The 16,902-nt window shown below is 33.0% G+C and overlaps 1 protein-coding gene across 12 annotated transcripts in view; it reads right to left on the bottom strand.

Annotated features, from left to right (window-relative positions):
• Positions 1-16,902, bottom strand: part of rsh (Rap GTPase activating protein radish) — a 156,759-nt gene that overhangs the window by 116,045 nt on the left and 23,812 nt on the right. The gene's annotated exons all lie outside the window — the stretch shown is intronic.

Below are 16,902 nucleotides of genomic sequence, written 5' to 3'. Positions count from 1 at the left end.
TTCAGGAAATTTCATACAGCGTTGCCACGATTTTAAGGAAATATTTACATACTTGTGAGCAATAATATAAAAAATATAATATATTTCTAAGTAATTAGAGTACATTTAAAACCGATTAATTAAGTTTCAAGGAACTTTAAAGGATCCGAGTGAGATGTTAAAGTTAGAATAACACGAGCATACAAATGGTCATTTCAAACAGTAAAATATTATTGAGATCGAGTATGATTTTATTAAGCAAGAAATTTATTATTTCACTATTTAAAAAAGTAATCATAATGAACGACGGTAAAAAAAATAGACGTTCCGAATATTTTTCGAAGCACGTCAAGAAATTATGTAGCAATCTCTTCGTTTTCCAACTGTTATTATCAAACAACTCTCCGAATGTATATTTTACTTGTAATTTATTCAGAATGTTGTGAGTCTTAGCCGAGCGCAATCAAGAATCTGTTTTCGAAACGACGACGTTATTAAAGCAATATATTTTAGGTGACAACGGCATTTTTTAGCATTTAAATTAGTTTTAATTAAGTAAAATCACAGTCATTTCGATATTTAATTAATGATCAATTTTTTTCTTGGATCTATCCATTAAAAAAAAGTAGTCTTGATTTTGTTAAGTTTATAATTAAATTCATACAATGTAAAATTTTTATACGTTTCATTTTTATTACTTCAATTTTTATTTTCTAAAGGATTCGGTTACAGCTATCTTTGTTATTGGTTAGACTCTGAAGAGAAAATTACATTTTTCCTTCTACGGTTCTTTTTATTAAAACTCAATTTAAATCTCGATTAGATTTCCAAGGTTTCTGATTAAACATCCCTCGAGTCTAGATATCTAGACTCGACCTGAGAATCAACCAAACCATGGAAATACAGTATTACACAGTCATTTAAAAAAATTTTAGTTTGCAACATTCGCTGAATATAATCAAGCAATCAAAGGCAAATTCTTCGGAATCTCAGAAGTAGCGATCTATACATGTAACAGAATTCTATCTACCGATCGAATACATGCAAATACGATTTCTACCTATATACGTACTTCCAAATTCTAAAAACTGAATATAAACTTTTAATCCTTTCAGTGTTAAAATCAAAAGGAAATAAGTCCATTAAAATCTCAAAGGATAGCGATAAATATAAATACAATTCCACTTATTCGCTGAATATACAACACAGTTCCATTTATCGACAAACAAACCAATTTCACAGTACTAACAAATGAAATCTAACTATATCTACATCTTTTATGTATAACATAATACATCGAACTTAAAATCCACGTTATACAAGACTATAACTAAATAAACTAAAAACTATAATAAACTAAACTAAGCTAAATAACCAAATAAAATAACTTAGAATACGATGTTATAGTACCTATGAAATATTATTTTATCCCACCGACAATTATTGTTACCTCTGCTTCATTCAACGATAATCATCATCCTTTTTTCGAAGATCTTAGTCGATAGCCCTATAATTTCCGGCGTTATCGACGTCCTGTCACGAACAGACATCGAACAACCGATATCTCGTTGGAAACAGGCTTTTGCACAAATAAAAGGTGTACCAAATACACGATGGTAAGTGAAAACGGCGTGGTATTCTTCCAACTTGTTGCTCGATTCTTTCTCTCGTTGATTTAAGCGGTTACTCGAGAACGCAGCCACCGACAAATAGAATGCTTTTCTCCAATAAAATGTCTTTCACAACACGTTTGAAGGATGAAAGGAAAAGTACGATCAGTTACATTAGTTTGTACGAAGCTTTAAAGTTCAGAAGCTTTAACTGCGTCAATTAATCCTACGTTGGGTCACAGAAATATTCGTACACTTTCAGTTGTCGTCTTCGAACGACTGATATTATGTCACGATATTACTTTCAAAATTCCTCAAGCTTTTTTCCTGTGATTTACATTTGAAAAATATTGTTGAAGAAAGTTGAAATATATTAAACAGATGAAAAAACATTCGAAGATGCCAGAGCATATTTCTGTTCTCATAGAACAAAAACAAAATACGGATAACAGCTTTCTCGTCGAATTCGAAACAGAGATTTTTGTATCTTTAACTTTCACCATGTACAAACGAAGAAATTTTATTTTCGAAAATTAAATCGCATGTTGTGGCAAAAATGATTTTTGAACCATGAAATCGAAGGTGTATACTAACGCAAGAACTACAAGATATGCTTTATGAATAACATTACAGAAATGACTTTGAAAATAAACAACATATGGTCCATTCATTTTCTTAATTGAACGTTGCTTTGCGCGTTGCATTTGACTTCAAATTACTTCAGCTTTCATGTAACATTTTCTCGATTAATTTGTCTTTGCACCGTGGCGAACGCTTTATTATTACTTTGAAAGTTGATTAATTTGGGAGAACGTTCCATAGCAACATAGAGTTTCCAATTCCATTAAAAAATGTTTCTCTGTCGAAGGTTATATAGCTTCAAAATATCTCTCGCTGTGCTTTATAGAATTTTTAAAATCTCCCACGATTCCAACATATGAAAATAAAATTAATAAATCTTTAAACCAGCAGCATATCAAACTTGAATAACGTAAAAAGTAAACAAATATAGTATACTCTGTAATCTTTTTCGTGCTGTTAATATATAGAACGTACTGTAATCTCTCTATAGAGGTATAAAATGTTTCGATAAAAAAGAAGCAATAGGAAAAAGCACCGAAACCATGGAAAATTTTAACGAACAATGTTTTCATCTCATATTTATTCTTCATAATTATAACCCAACAAAAACCACATGGAGCGCTATGTATCGTGAAAATTATTCAGAAACACAGAACGCAGAATTTCGAATTCAGTCGAGTAAACGCGAAATTTTCGACCGAGTCAACTATTCTCAAAAACGACAATATATATCGATTACAGAGACTGAACGTCAAATATTTAATTGCTGTAATGAAAGTTCGTTCGTGTAGAAATTTTTTCCCCGAAACTGCCCGAACCGAAGCTCGAACTTGTTTCTAATTGAAAGCAAACAATGCGACGCGTTGTGATCTAAAACGATGGAAAAAGCGAAAATAAGCATTTTCACTCGCTTTCTTCTACTATATCCCTTTTTTTAATTTTGAAAGTAAAATTAGTTAAAATCTTCTTTTTAATTTTCTTGGTATAAATTGAAGACTGCAGGAAGAAGATATAGTAAGGTCATTTTTGTTGATTTTCTAGCTTCAATTCTATTCAAAGGGTGGAAGAGAACTTTCTACATTCCTAATATTTATAGTTGGGAGGAAGAATTGTTAAACTTTCATGGACGGCCGTTGTACACACAACGAAATTTTGCTCATAAATCTCTATGAAACGAATTTCTCTCCCAAAAACTTCTTACAAACCTTTATATAGAAATTTATAATATATATCATGACATGTATTACATATTAATGTATATGGTAAAAGTTTCAAGAAGTACCCTAGAAATTTTTCGCATCCTTTTGCGAATAACAAAAATTGAACATCGATATAAACGACCTAGTTCATCCATGGAACGTATGAGAATATGTTTATCCACGGAGGATCTTTTTAAAGTATTTTAAACCTGAAGATACAAACCTTTCAGACACAGTTCATAAATCTATAAAATATCACGATGTTTTTTGAATGTATTTTGAAATGTTCAAGAAAGTGGAAAGAATACATATGTTAGATAATATTAAAGCCAAATAAAAGGGCAAAAACTAACAATAGAAAATTCCTTGGCAATATATTGAATTGTAATACTGTTCCTCTGTAAAACACGAAAAATGTAACCTACCACGTTCTTCCTCCGCGATCTTCGATTGAAAGCAAAAAATTGCACAATAATATACAGCTTCGTTTTAAACGTTATCAAATTAACGAATTCCTTTCGAAATTGTTATTCACAAGTTGTTTGAAAATTCTCCGTTTGCGTAACTCGCGATACTCCAAGAGAATTTCCTCTTGAAAAGGGAAGGGGGAAACCTTCCAAACCTTCCAAAGGAACACAAAAAGCCCACTCAATTCTGAAAGGATTTGCCTTAAAGAAAGAAACAGCAGTTTCCAATATGTTAAAAACAACTCGTTTCTATTTTTCTTTCTTGCTTTCGCTTCTTTTTCCTCTTTTTTAATAAAAAAGGGGAACGTAGGATACGCCTAAGGGACACGGAAACCTTGGAGTATCCATCAGGGAATTTTTTAAAAACTGGAGAAGAGTGGTTACGTCATTTGGAAGGGCAATTCCTTGTAACGAAAAGGGGAAGCTTCGAAAACCTTAAGGGAACTTCCTTGCGGGGAGGAGAAAACTGAAATTTTTCAAGGGTAGCTACTTTTGTCTCCGTGGAATTATGTAAATTACAAAGTCTTCAGTTAAGAAGGATACGTGTACCACAATCGTTAATTTAAAATTTCTTGTCTCAAATTTTTGTATTTTCCCATATATTGTTTACATTATAAACATACGTTTTTGATACGTGTTACAAGATGCAGTAGAAAAATATATTCACGTAAGGATTTTATTTCGAGTATTCGAATACCTTTGTCTGTCACTATAGATATATAGGTATTATAAATATCGAATTTATGTATCGTATTACAAAAGAAATATCAGCGTGAAGCTTTTATATTTAGAATGCATTATTGAAAGGTATCAAAGAAAAGAAACATTACGATTATGCAAAAAAACCGGGTCAAGATTTAAAAGTAAAATATCTGCGAACTCGAATGTATAATAATGAAATATTAAACATTTTCCTGCTGAAATCTACAATTTAAATTATCTGAAAGCCTAGTCAATTTTCAGATGAGCTTGTCGCCTCCACAATGTTTATCCATTACTCGTTCGACCTGCAGTATGCGATATTCTGTTACAAAAATATTATGTATTACCTGAAGGACTTTTTTCACAAATTTAATACTTATCTCTATGTTCTTTTAATATATAAAATAAAGAGTAGGTAATTAAATAATACTCAATATCTAATCATAATAATATTCATTAATGGTATTAATGATAATTAGACCGTGGATTTTCATGCATTTATGAAAAATTTTAATTCGTAAATATATACAAAATACATGTAACATACAAAATCATAAAGAGTATTCAAATTGAAGTATTTCTTACAATATTCGATGGGTAAGATAGATCCTTATGTAGGTTACATTTCCTTAGTTACGTTAATAAGAATATGAAACTCCATAAAAATCTGTAGTCTAATGGTAATATTGGAAGCGTTTTTGCTGATCGATATTAAGTTACTATCAATTTATCCACTGTTAGAAATCGTAAATCATCCTTCAACTTTTCCCGAGTTTTAAACAAACCTTTTAAACGATTCAATAATATTTAATATTCCTTCAATCCTCAAATAAACAATATCATGCGCGATACTATCCAACAAATTTATCAGCCACAAGTTCCATAATGTTCCTGGAAATAAATTCACGCTCACACAACAATTCGCTTGTGTATTTTGCCTCGAGCATAACAGGTGTATCGAAAACTATGCAAACAAATGTCAGTATTTCCCTGGTGAGACTGCATGGCCCTCGTTTCTGATCTTATCATCTCCAAAGTGGAAAAAAACTATACGTGCATGAACACCAACACTCGTAATAATATAATCTTTGATATGATAATTTACCGAACAGATTTCCATGTTCTATGTTGGTTCTATTTCGATTAAATTCCACTCGATGAGAGAGACATACGCGAATGTCTTCTAAAGATCTGTTCACGTGGATGAATCGTCCTATTTTTTATGTAGATTAAATGTTCAAATCCCTGCAAGCACGTACACGCTGGAATATCATAATGGAATCGTATGCCTGATGCTTTACAAGGCTCTTTATAAAAAAAACAAGCTCCGTGAGATTTTACTGAACAGAATATCCAACGTTGGCATTTTGTAGAATATAATATGTATGATATATGATAGAACTTTTTGTAAGCGAGTAAAAGCGATTAAATATTGGAAAAGGAAAATTAATTTGAAAAATAGAAGTAAAAGATAATTGTTTTAAAGAATAAAATGTATTTTGGTAAAGGGACGAAACAGAAAGAAAGAGAAGAAAAGAATCTACGATCCAAGGTTATTAGCGAACTTGTAACTGACATTTTAGTTACCGTCAGCATAGTAACGTTGGAAGAATACCTTTTCGATGCAAAATGTAAAATGGAGATACAAAGTGTAACAAAATAAAATAAAAAACATAATAGGAAAATAAAAGGGAAAATAATTATGCAGTCCTCAAACGAAACTTCAACCGACTGATTGTAACACTAACAACTAGAACGCGGATTTTTATGCAAATTCGTACTTTTATAAATATAATGTAAAAGCTTTGTTTTACCTATTAAATATTATAACAAATGTTTAATATTCTAAGAATTATTAATTGATTTAAACCTTCCATAAGCTTCCCATAAATCCATCGAAAACCGCAATCTACTGATAGCTATATCTCTAAAAGTAATTAAGATATCAATAACCAATTAATTATTATAAAATGCAAATGCCATATTCCTCTATCGATCGATTCTTGTGCTACAAACAATTTACTAGGATACGAACAGGGCAATTAAAAATATCTTGGTAAGCTGCCGAAGGAATTTGAGGAAAAGAAACTCTTTCAAGCGGTGGTTTTCCTTTGAACATGAAGAAACCACCACGATCTTTCTCTCGTCTTCTATCCTTCTCTCGTCAAACGTTCGTTCTCCTCCTTTCGACAGACCTCATTACGCAGGGGTTGAAACGTTCCGGTTTTTAAAAAAAGGGATTAAAAAGCTTAATCTGAAAGAAAGGAAAACGCGTAGCCGCTGGTCTACCAGTTGGAAAACAGTTTCTGAGTATGCCACTAAAACTAAGTGTTTCCTCCGCAGACGAATCGTTGAATAATTAAGCGAAGAACGCTTTGTTGTGGATCGCTAGGATCAGACTTGGAAAGCACTTTCAGCGACCGTGTTTCTGTCTCGCACTGAATAATAACGATGAGTAGATTGCGTATATTTATGCAAGTTCATATTTCTATGAATATCATTAAATTAAGAAGATGGAACTAGATTGACAACTGTTTCATTTATTAACTATTATAACGAGTATTATATCTTTGATATATTTATATATTTCTTCTTATTATGCGTATTCTGTGTATTTTTGTGCTTTCCCCGTAAATGCATAAAAATCCGCAGTCCAGTGACGGATAAACTAATATTTCTGCCAATCCGTAAATTATTATATATTACAAAGTACCCGAATAAAAACGAAAACAGAGAACAGTAAAATGAAAAGTGAGAAAAACCTTTGGAAAAATTGTCGATAACGCTGGAGAGAAACGAAAACACTTGGCAATGGAAGATGAAAATAATTGGCTGGCGATGCAATAACGCGATGAAAATCGAAAAAAAGAAGCTGGCTAAACGAGTGGAATGAAAGCGGTGTGAACGCTTGCTCCTTCACGGAGAAATAGTTCTCCTGTAAACTGAAATTATTGAACACGCGTCTGCTCGTTCCGCGGCGTAAATAAATACGAGAAGTTCGAAGAAGGAATATTCCATTCTAAACCGATACAACCTGTTTCTCAAATGTCCTACGTGCAAACAGACCCGATAGTGAGTCAGGTTAACGTATTACGCAAAAGAAAATAAACCTCTCCTGTCTCTTTTCGTTCTATCCTTGATTTCTCACTTTTTTTGCCTTGTTTGAGTAGGTAAATATCAAGATAAGAAATACCAGAGAACTTAATAGACCATTTCATGCAGGTTTTAACGAAACGAAACAAAAAGGATGCTTGAAAGCTCGTTAGAATATTGTATGTCGTCGTGCGTAAAAAGTCTCTTAAATTTCTGCCATCTTCCACGTGTCTCGTATGCTAATCCTTTTTCCAGCGAGAGATGAAAGTAGAGGTAAAGGTTGAAATAAAAGAATCGCAATAAAAGGCAAAGGATATTCTCTTTATTCATGACAGTGCTTTTTTTCAGAGACCTTATGTATTCCACTTTTTCCACATATAAGTATTTAAACTCGTTTATGTAAAGCAACATTAAATAATGTCTTTCAATAGAATTGAGTATCGTCAGGAGTTAAAGAGGATACTCGGGAAGTCAAACGTAGCAGGATAATTTAAATTTTATCCAAAAAAAAAAAAAAAAGATTGTAGTCGAGAGTATAATCCAAACACGTAGGAAAATAACAAACTTTATTGAAAAAAGATTAGTATAGAGTTCGTAAAATTAAACATTTTTGTATTATTTCCAATGTAATAGAATTTACTACTTTTATTAAAATTATAATTATCAAATTATATCGTGTAAAAATGACTGATGTCGGATTTTTCTTTTGTACAATTACCAAATATTGCATGTCTAACATACTTTTAATAAAATGAATGTTAACTGTTACTCGAATTATATCTTTCATGTTAATAATAATAAAATCTACGTCTTCTTCTTGCGCGCAAGCAATCTCAATTTAGAAAGCTAAATCAGAAACGCCGGAACTCTTTAACTACGTATTCTTAATCGTTATAAATGTACAAACTCTTAGCTCCTCCTATTGTCAGTACCCAACTCAAGAAACGCGAATCAAACACGATTGGTCAGCATAAAAGAAAAGTCACCAAACGAAGAAGAAATCGTGTCACCAAGTCCATCCAAGTGCTATTACAAACACAGCTGAAAGCTCTTATTGCGCTATCACAAAGCAAAAGCAAACTGGATAATCATCAAAGTGGCTAGTCGGCAAAGAAAGCTCATTCGTTACAAAGGGATTGTTTTTTCCACGCAATTCGATGATTATATTGTTTCAAAGGTTTCGACACTGACCAATAAAATTCTTGGCCAGTCACCGAACGAAGCAAAACCACCGATGAATGAAACGACTTTCGCCGCGTCTATAGAGACGCGAAATGAACAAACATTTCGCTTCTCGACGACAAAATGTGAAAAGCCAGTGGCCAGGGAAACAAAGTTCAATAAAGGGTACAAAATGGAAGCGCTGGAGAAACGAGAGAGGTTGAAAAAGTACGGTGCAGAGGAACAATGGCATTGAGGAACAATTCATCCGTCAAATGAAACGGCGAGGGTGCCAAGGAGAATTTAATCAAGTAAATTTTGTTTAAGATTCCTCGAAACGTGACGTTTGTGCTTGTAATGGCTAAGTGAGGACATTTATAGAAATTCATCATAATGGAGTTTATTAATCTTTTGCATCCCTTATTTTCTTTTTTTATTAAAGAAATGCTTATCTAAAACAGACGTATACTACGCTTGATATGGAGACGATAGTGAAGAAAATCGATGTAGAATTAACACGTGAGTTCAAAGGATTAAGTGATCAATATGGTGTCATACAACACGATTACATTAAACTAATTGTTACATAATTAATCAATAATCGATATTACTTGTTTCTGACATTAATCCGTAACTCAGAAGCTGTAATTAATCTTCGTCTAAAAGGCAGTACATTTTTATCAAACGGCTGTCACACTTAACTACATACGTTCTCATACCACTTACAACTAATCGTTCAATCTTCCTTCGTCAGATCACAAATGGTAAACACTACAGGGCTTTTTATTACACTTTTAGAAATATTTTTCGCGGAAATGAAGTTAAAAGTTAAAATACACGAGACCTATTTATACGTGTTTGGTATAGTATCGATATATTACTTTCTCGTGTAATAGAAATTAAAATAACGAAGAGATAAACTGAAATATAGACATTCTGAAGTTTATAAAGTGACATTCAAGTAATAAAACTTTTTGATAAAAGATTGAAATGTTTCTGGTAGTGTAATGAATTTTTCTTCTTGAATCATGGAATTTTCTTTACGTCTCTGATTTTTCTTTATCGAGCTTGCGTAAAAACTATTTTATATATTCTGATGCATTGTCTGTACATTGATAAAACAACATCTGAAATATTTTACTTACATTTCTCGATAATACTCTATATTCTATATTCTGTGTATTTTATAAAAATTTTTATGTACGTTTAGTTTTTAATGAACCAATAAAATGGATGAAAGGCAAAGTATGGAAAGAAAGAAAGAAAGTAAAATAAAGTGCGGTAAGGTAGCGAGTAAGGTAGGATATCGGGAGTTTATATTAATTAGTCTTACTAGTGAAAGTTTAAGGTTTTGAATCTTCCTCTGCGGGGAGTTTCTATGTTGAAGAAGCGATGTAAACTTCGCATGAATTCCATGGAAGTTTGGCACCGGAGACAGAGTTTAATATTCATGAACACGGCGTATGCAAAAGTTTTAATTCGACAGTTAACTTCTCGGTAAATCCTTCCTCGACTTTTTGAGAGACGTATTGTCTTTGCCAACTTATATTTAAAACGGTAGAAAAGTGCAGATTGTTAAGAAGTTTTGCAACGCTCTTCGTTTCAATGTGTCATACGTTGATGTACTGCTTCGAGTTTTAATTCTTATCGAAGTAACGTCGAATCGTGTACAGATGTCTAATATTTAATGGCAAGACGTTTACAGAATTAAAACCACTTTCTCATATTTTGATATTTTATTCAAAAGTTACAAAATATATACGATATAAGATTCATAAAATACACACGAAGTTGTATATTTAGAAACTAGAACTACTAACGATATTGTAAAAGTTTTAGAAACTTCGTATAATTGAGAATGTTCTACAAAATTTCATAACGCACGCACAGTTCAAAATACACGAGAAATGGCTCGATCTTTCGTTTACGTACCATTATCTGACAGCGAATTAGGTCCTGAGCTCTACAGATAATTCTTTGCCACGTTGTCGTGTCGTAAACAGTTTTAGAGAGAATACTTTGACAAGGTCATTGGGCTAATCCTCAAGCACAGTACCTACCATAAGAAAGAACTCCCCTCAACCTGCACGAACAGTTCTCTGTTTCATTAAATGGCGTGTTCACGCGTTACTCGCATTGATCTAACACCGCAATTTTCCACGTCCTTTCATCAAACCAGGGAAACAATAGTAACCGTGATGAATCGGACGACATATCTTGACGTTCGCGTGATTAATTTCGGAGAACGAAAATGTTGAAGAAAACCAGAGATTTTAGTTATACTGAACTTCGAGTATTTAGGTCGAGATTATTTTCTATGTTTTTTTATTTAACTATACTTAGATTAATTTGCGCAATTTTAAATAAGTAAATAATTTTGTTCAAACCTTAATTTTTCATATATATCGAAACAAATATCTTTTTATAGTTGGTAGAAACATTTTATTTACTCGATGCACATACTTTTCTAAATAACGAACAGTGAACTGAATGAGCCATTGAGAATTGAAAGTTATATTACAACTTTATTTTTTACGTTGACTTTGGAATTCACTGTTATTCGTGCCATTTTTTGGATTCGTGAAAAGAAATCATCTGTTTCTTAAAAATTGAACATCAATTACGTTATCTACGTAATGAAATGGAAAAATTTACCAACAGTGGAGTTGATCACTTTGGTTTTCAGAATACTCACATAATGTCTAACCTTACTGTCTGGATAATAATGCAAGTCCCTATACATGTAATTTAGCAGAGATTCATTTATCGCTCGAGATAAAACGTATCCATGATCGACGAACCATCGATACTGCACAATATGACATGAAACATCACGTCGACAACCATAGCGGTAGCACGACAACGAGTCAGCGATTCCCATTACGAGCCAGTTAAAGCCATTACTGGGTCGAGGTTCCGGAAGGAAAACACGCACCGGATAAAAATAGTGTAAACGATGGGTAGCGAGGCAAAGGCGGATGGAAAATGAAGGAAGGGATGAAAGAAGGAAACGGGAAGAAACTGGAGTCGATATTCGTTAGGGTGACCTGCAATGAAGCAGCAGCGGAAGAGTCGCTGGTTTTGCTCGCAAACGATGCATCAACCAGTTGAAGAACGACCAAGAGAAATCCATCGAAAAAGATGTGGAAAAAATGAAGGGAAGACACGACGCGGTTGCAAGGATACGTAAAAGAGAAAAGAAAAAGGAAAGGATACTGGGAAGAAATCTGATGACAGATCTTTTAGAATGAAAAAAAGTTAGGAATTTTAATATTTATGGAACGAAGTGGGATGCAGTGTCGAATTTAAAATATAAATTTAAATGTATATATTTATTAAAATACATGAATTAATGGTAAATTGATGATAACTAGCACAGAATATTATAACAAGATTAAATTGATTTTTTGAAAATCGATATGAATTAACAGATCTGTATGAAAGACAAGAAGAGGGATAAAACAATAGATTTATACGTTCTTTGTCTTTCATACATTAAATTTTGCAAAATTATGAATCATATAATTTCATTTATAAAACTAAAAGAGGACTTTAAATCCTTAAAACCTCTCCAGTGCAAACGTATGTATCACGTAACCATACAACTTCATCTCATTTTGTCTAATGAAATTTCTTCCTGGCTTTTATTCTTAGATTATGGTTTGGCCTAGTTGCTTCTGCGTATATAAATATAATTTTTCTTCTAGACATGAAATGGCTGTTAGCAGTTTTCAGCTACAATTACAGTTACAGCTAGTTGCAGCTAATTTATCATATTTTCAAAATGAAAAGCTTTTGGGAACACAATGCGTACACATTTGTAAAATACGATATTATTAATCTTTTGCAAGAAAAATTTCATATAGTTTAATTTAATGGTATATAACAGTAAATTTATGTTCAATGTGTAATTTAATATATAATTAACGTTTAATTTAAAATAAAGTACAAGCACAGGTTGACCAGAGAGAAATTGACAATCGCTATATAAATGAAATCTAAAAAAAACTCTTGTTTCCAACGATCAAATCAAATGCATTAATTCATCACAGATAATTGTCAGAAGAACATTTATTTAATTACCATTTCATCATCCCATAACAATACAACTATATAACCGATCACATAGAATTTCAATTTATTTCGAAAGAATCGAAACTACTTTTATCTCGAACACTGCATCTCTCTACGATCGATAATCGATGTCCTATAAATTTTATGAAAAGATACAAATATCTTTAAAGCAGCCACAAAATAAACCATCAACTGAACGAAAATGAAACGAAGAACAAAAGAACACTGACAAACGTGCAAAAAGAAGAAGAAAAGAAAAATCTACGCTTTCAAATTTTCTATAAATGCATAAAAGTTCGCAATCTATATTAAATAAATATCATAATATTCAATACACGAAACAAATCCCATTTTTTCGATCCCATTTTTCAGTTATATTCATAAAAATATGAAACTGCATAAAAATCCGCAATTTATTTATCGTTACCATTGTATAGGGTTCTATCGGCAATATCCAACCGCCATTTCACTACCTTGCCATATTTTCAACAGGTACCAAAGGAAAATCGTTCGAACTAAAAGAAAAAACAAAGAGAGAAAGCATATATATCTCCCGCAGAGAGACACGAACGAGAAAACCACGGAGAAGAGTAGCATAGAGAGGGTGGAAAGTGGATGGGAGCCGCGTCTGTCCAGGGATGATCCCGGCTGTGTCTATTTATACGGGCCAGGGGACCAGCGCAGCTACCTGTTGGCTGGCTGTGCATAGTGGGTAGCAGGGCGCGTTTCACTTCTCTGTATTGTACGATGCTATACAGTATACTACGGACGATAGGTAGGCTAGCTGGGCGCAACAGGGAATGCCTGTATAGCTGCGCGCGTATACAGTATACACATATACAGTATACGTACGTAGCAGGCGAAAGCGGATCGACGACGGGTAAAGCTAAAACTGGGTCAGCGGCTGGAGGAAAGTAGGTCGACTCAGAACGCCATGATAAAGCTTGGTCGCCGGTAGACGCGCGGTGTTCTCTTATGGGGGTGCGTCTTACTCACTGAAAATCCGTTGCACTTGCGCACACGTCGATCTCGGTTGATCGACGGCTTATTTTATGTTGAAGAGAATATTATGAGAAGCTTCGGTGAAATGATGGAATGAAATTTTGAATAAATTATCGATTATTCGAAACACATTGGAAAATGAATTAGTAATGCGTACTTAAAATTAATGGAGTGCTCGAAATGACAAATTTGTAATTTTCTATAAAAGGACTTTATACTAGGTATGAATTGCTATTAATTCAGATACTTATATAATACAGTCTGAATTATTATTTATTTCAAAAAGTTATATAGTTTAGTCATTTAACATGTTTTTACAACTTCGCTTTCTCTTTTTCTTTTTTTTTTTTTTTTTTTTTTTTTTTTTTGACAAATTAAGTGTGACATATTAAATCAAACGGATACGTCATTTTGCAGTTAGAATCTCTTCAGGAACGACGGCAATTGTTTAAAATTATAGTTACTAATTAATGAATAACGCGAAACAATTAAATGCAATCATTTACATTTACAGTTAATCCAAGTCAAAGTGAATTTTCCAGTTAATTAAGACTAAAAGCAATCAAGCTCCCAGTTGGTTAAAATTAGAAACAATTTAGATTTCAATTAATCGAAGTCCAGTTTACCAACTTGTACTTAACTTTCCTTAGTAAATCTTCGCGTAACTACCACAGTATTGTACAAAATAATATTCTCTAACTATCCTAACCACTAGTTATTGCTTTTCTAATGATCAAAATGTTCTAAAGCGACCGGAATCGTTTACTCAACGTTGATTTTCCCAGAGACACATCTTTCCACGGAACGCTATTCGCAGACTTTTTACCAACTGATTTCTGCCCTGGGGTGACATTTTCCCGTATGAGGTTCCATTCTCCGTTATTAAACAAGATCCTTTGGCATGGAACGTCACAGGAAACAGTTACAGTTTAATATGCTTCTCGTGACTTATTAGTCAAACACTGATCATACGTTTAAAAATTATACTAAGCTTTAACTACGAGAGCTTTGATCGGTTAAAAGACGTTAAAGCACAGTCTTTATGAAATATAAATTATATTTTTAAGTGTGTTTGAAGTACACCTCGTATAAATCAGAAGTTCCATATATTCTAACCTAATTATGTAATTCATGAATTTAACAATTCATTTCAATAATTTGCGGGTCAAAGATTCAATTCAAAGGATCCTATTAACCCATTTGCTTAAAATCTGGATAAAGAAATTAACTTAAATTGTGAAATCAATTTACAATATACCTAATTTACAACTACCTAATTTACTTATTTCATTTTATTACAGAGCATAGCACAGTTCCCTCGTTTCTTCCCCTACGTTCACCCCTGCTGTACCGATAATCGTTTAAAAATCACCCTATATAATCGTGCATATTTAATCAACCGACCAGAGGCTGGTCGATGTTGCAGCACGACGCCTATTTTAAGATTAATTCTCCGCCGATGAAAATACGCGTGAAGGACGCGTCACGGCCTTTCATCGTTCTAATAAAACGCGACCGGTTCGTTTTTGCCTCGAACGGCTCCTGCACGGATCACCGATGTTTTCTCAACTTCCAGCCGCTGTTACGTGAACAGCCGTGAATAATAATCGAAACAATGCACCCTCTCGAGCGAATGACATCCAGGAAAGAGAAAGAAAGAAAGGATGAAAGATGAGGAGAAAAGTTACAATTCTATAGTAGATAACGGGTGGAGAAATCGAATTATTAATTAATTATCGAATTACCGATTTCTATAAATTGAAATTCATCGTTCATGCAGAATTTATAAGATGATTAGTAGTTCGCGGATATTAATGAAATTTATATTTTTATGAACAAACTTAAACGAATTGAATCTAACAAAGATTTGTTTCACCTTGTACATGCTACAACGATTACTTTGCTTTAGATATCGTGTATATATATTTCTGCATATTATGAGCGATAATAATGACCGTATTATCAAGTAATACGCTTCTTGATACGATCCAGATGCAAAATTAAGCGAATATTTTACATGTTACAGTTTAATGCATTTAAAGTTAATATAATAATGCCGATACTAACTACGCAACTATATCGATATTAACCTGATGACGTTCGTGCGCTGTTAGGTTGGTGTCAACCTTAAAATTCATCGAGAATGAGCCGAGTAGCTTGGAAGGCGCGTTAGTTGCAAAATCGATACGCATTCACCGGCTGTGTTTCGTTGCGAGTGGGTTTTATGTCTACATACACCCTAACTTTGCGACATTGAATGTAAAAATAGATGTGGGGCGTATATGCAAAATTCTGGCGTGAATATCGTTAGGAGGGAAAAAATCTGAAGATGGATTATTTGGGGGCTGGGAGGTGGAAAAGTTGCGTTGCGGAATAAAGGTCGTAGAAATGAGAAAATACTAGGGTGTCCTTTTAATCTTCAGGGAATAAGTTTATATACAACATGTATAAAGTATCGGGTATTATTCGAATAAATTCTTTTTGGCATTAAAAATAACAAATCAAAGTTTGTTCTGCTAATAGCAATAATAATCTTATAATATCAAGTAAAATATTCATATTTGTAATTTTAATTCCTTATTCATTTATTCGTCGTCTGCTTTTAAAATTCTATTTATTCTTCTTTTCGAAGACCAAGTTGGTGTTAGAAATGAATCAAAATGTTTAACGCAGGATAATTTGGAAAGTGCACATCGAAATGCTCTTCATCGAACTTTCGAATCGCAAAACGAATAATTGAAACTGCTCCGTAAATACGCTTGCACAGAAGTGCAGAATCTTAAATAATTTGATAGGTAAAGTTTTCCGTTCAACGGAGAGGAATTTATTAAGACCGTAAAATGCTTGATGAAAGGGAAGTAAGGCGAACAACGAAGCATGGAACTTCAAATTGCGATTTATTATTTATCGTGAAAAGCTTTCGATTTACGATACGATTTCGTATCTTCAATTAATATGCATCATGATTTCTGCATTTATGGTAAAATAATTCTGTAAGAAGTTACTAAAGAAAAGGCTCTGATAGAATAAAGC

The sequence above is a fragment of the Bombus flavifrons genome, chromosome 4 (assembly GCF_040668555.2).
Source record: "Bombus flavifrons isolate JBK064 chromosome 4, iyBomFlav1_principal, whole genome shotgun sequence".
Taxonomy (NCBI): domain Eukaryota; kingdom Metazoa; phylum Arthropoda; class Insecta; order Hymenoptera; family Apidae; genus Bombus; species Bombus flavifrons.
Note: the sequence above shows the minus strand (reverse complement) of the source record. Positions and strands in the feature narration are given on the sequence as shown.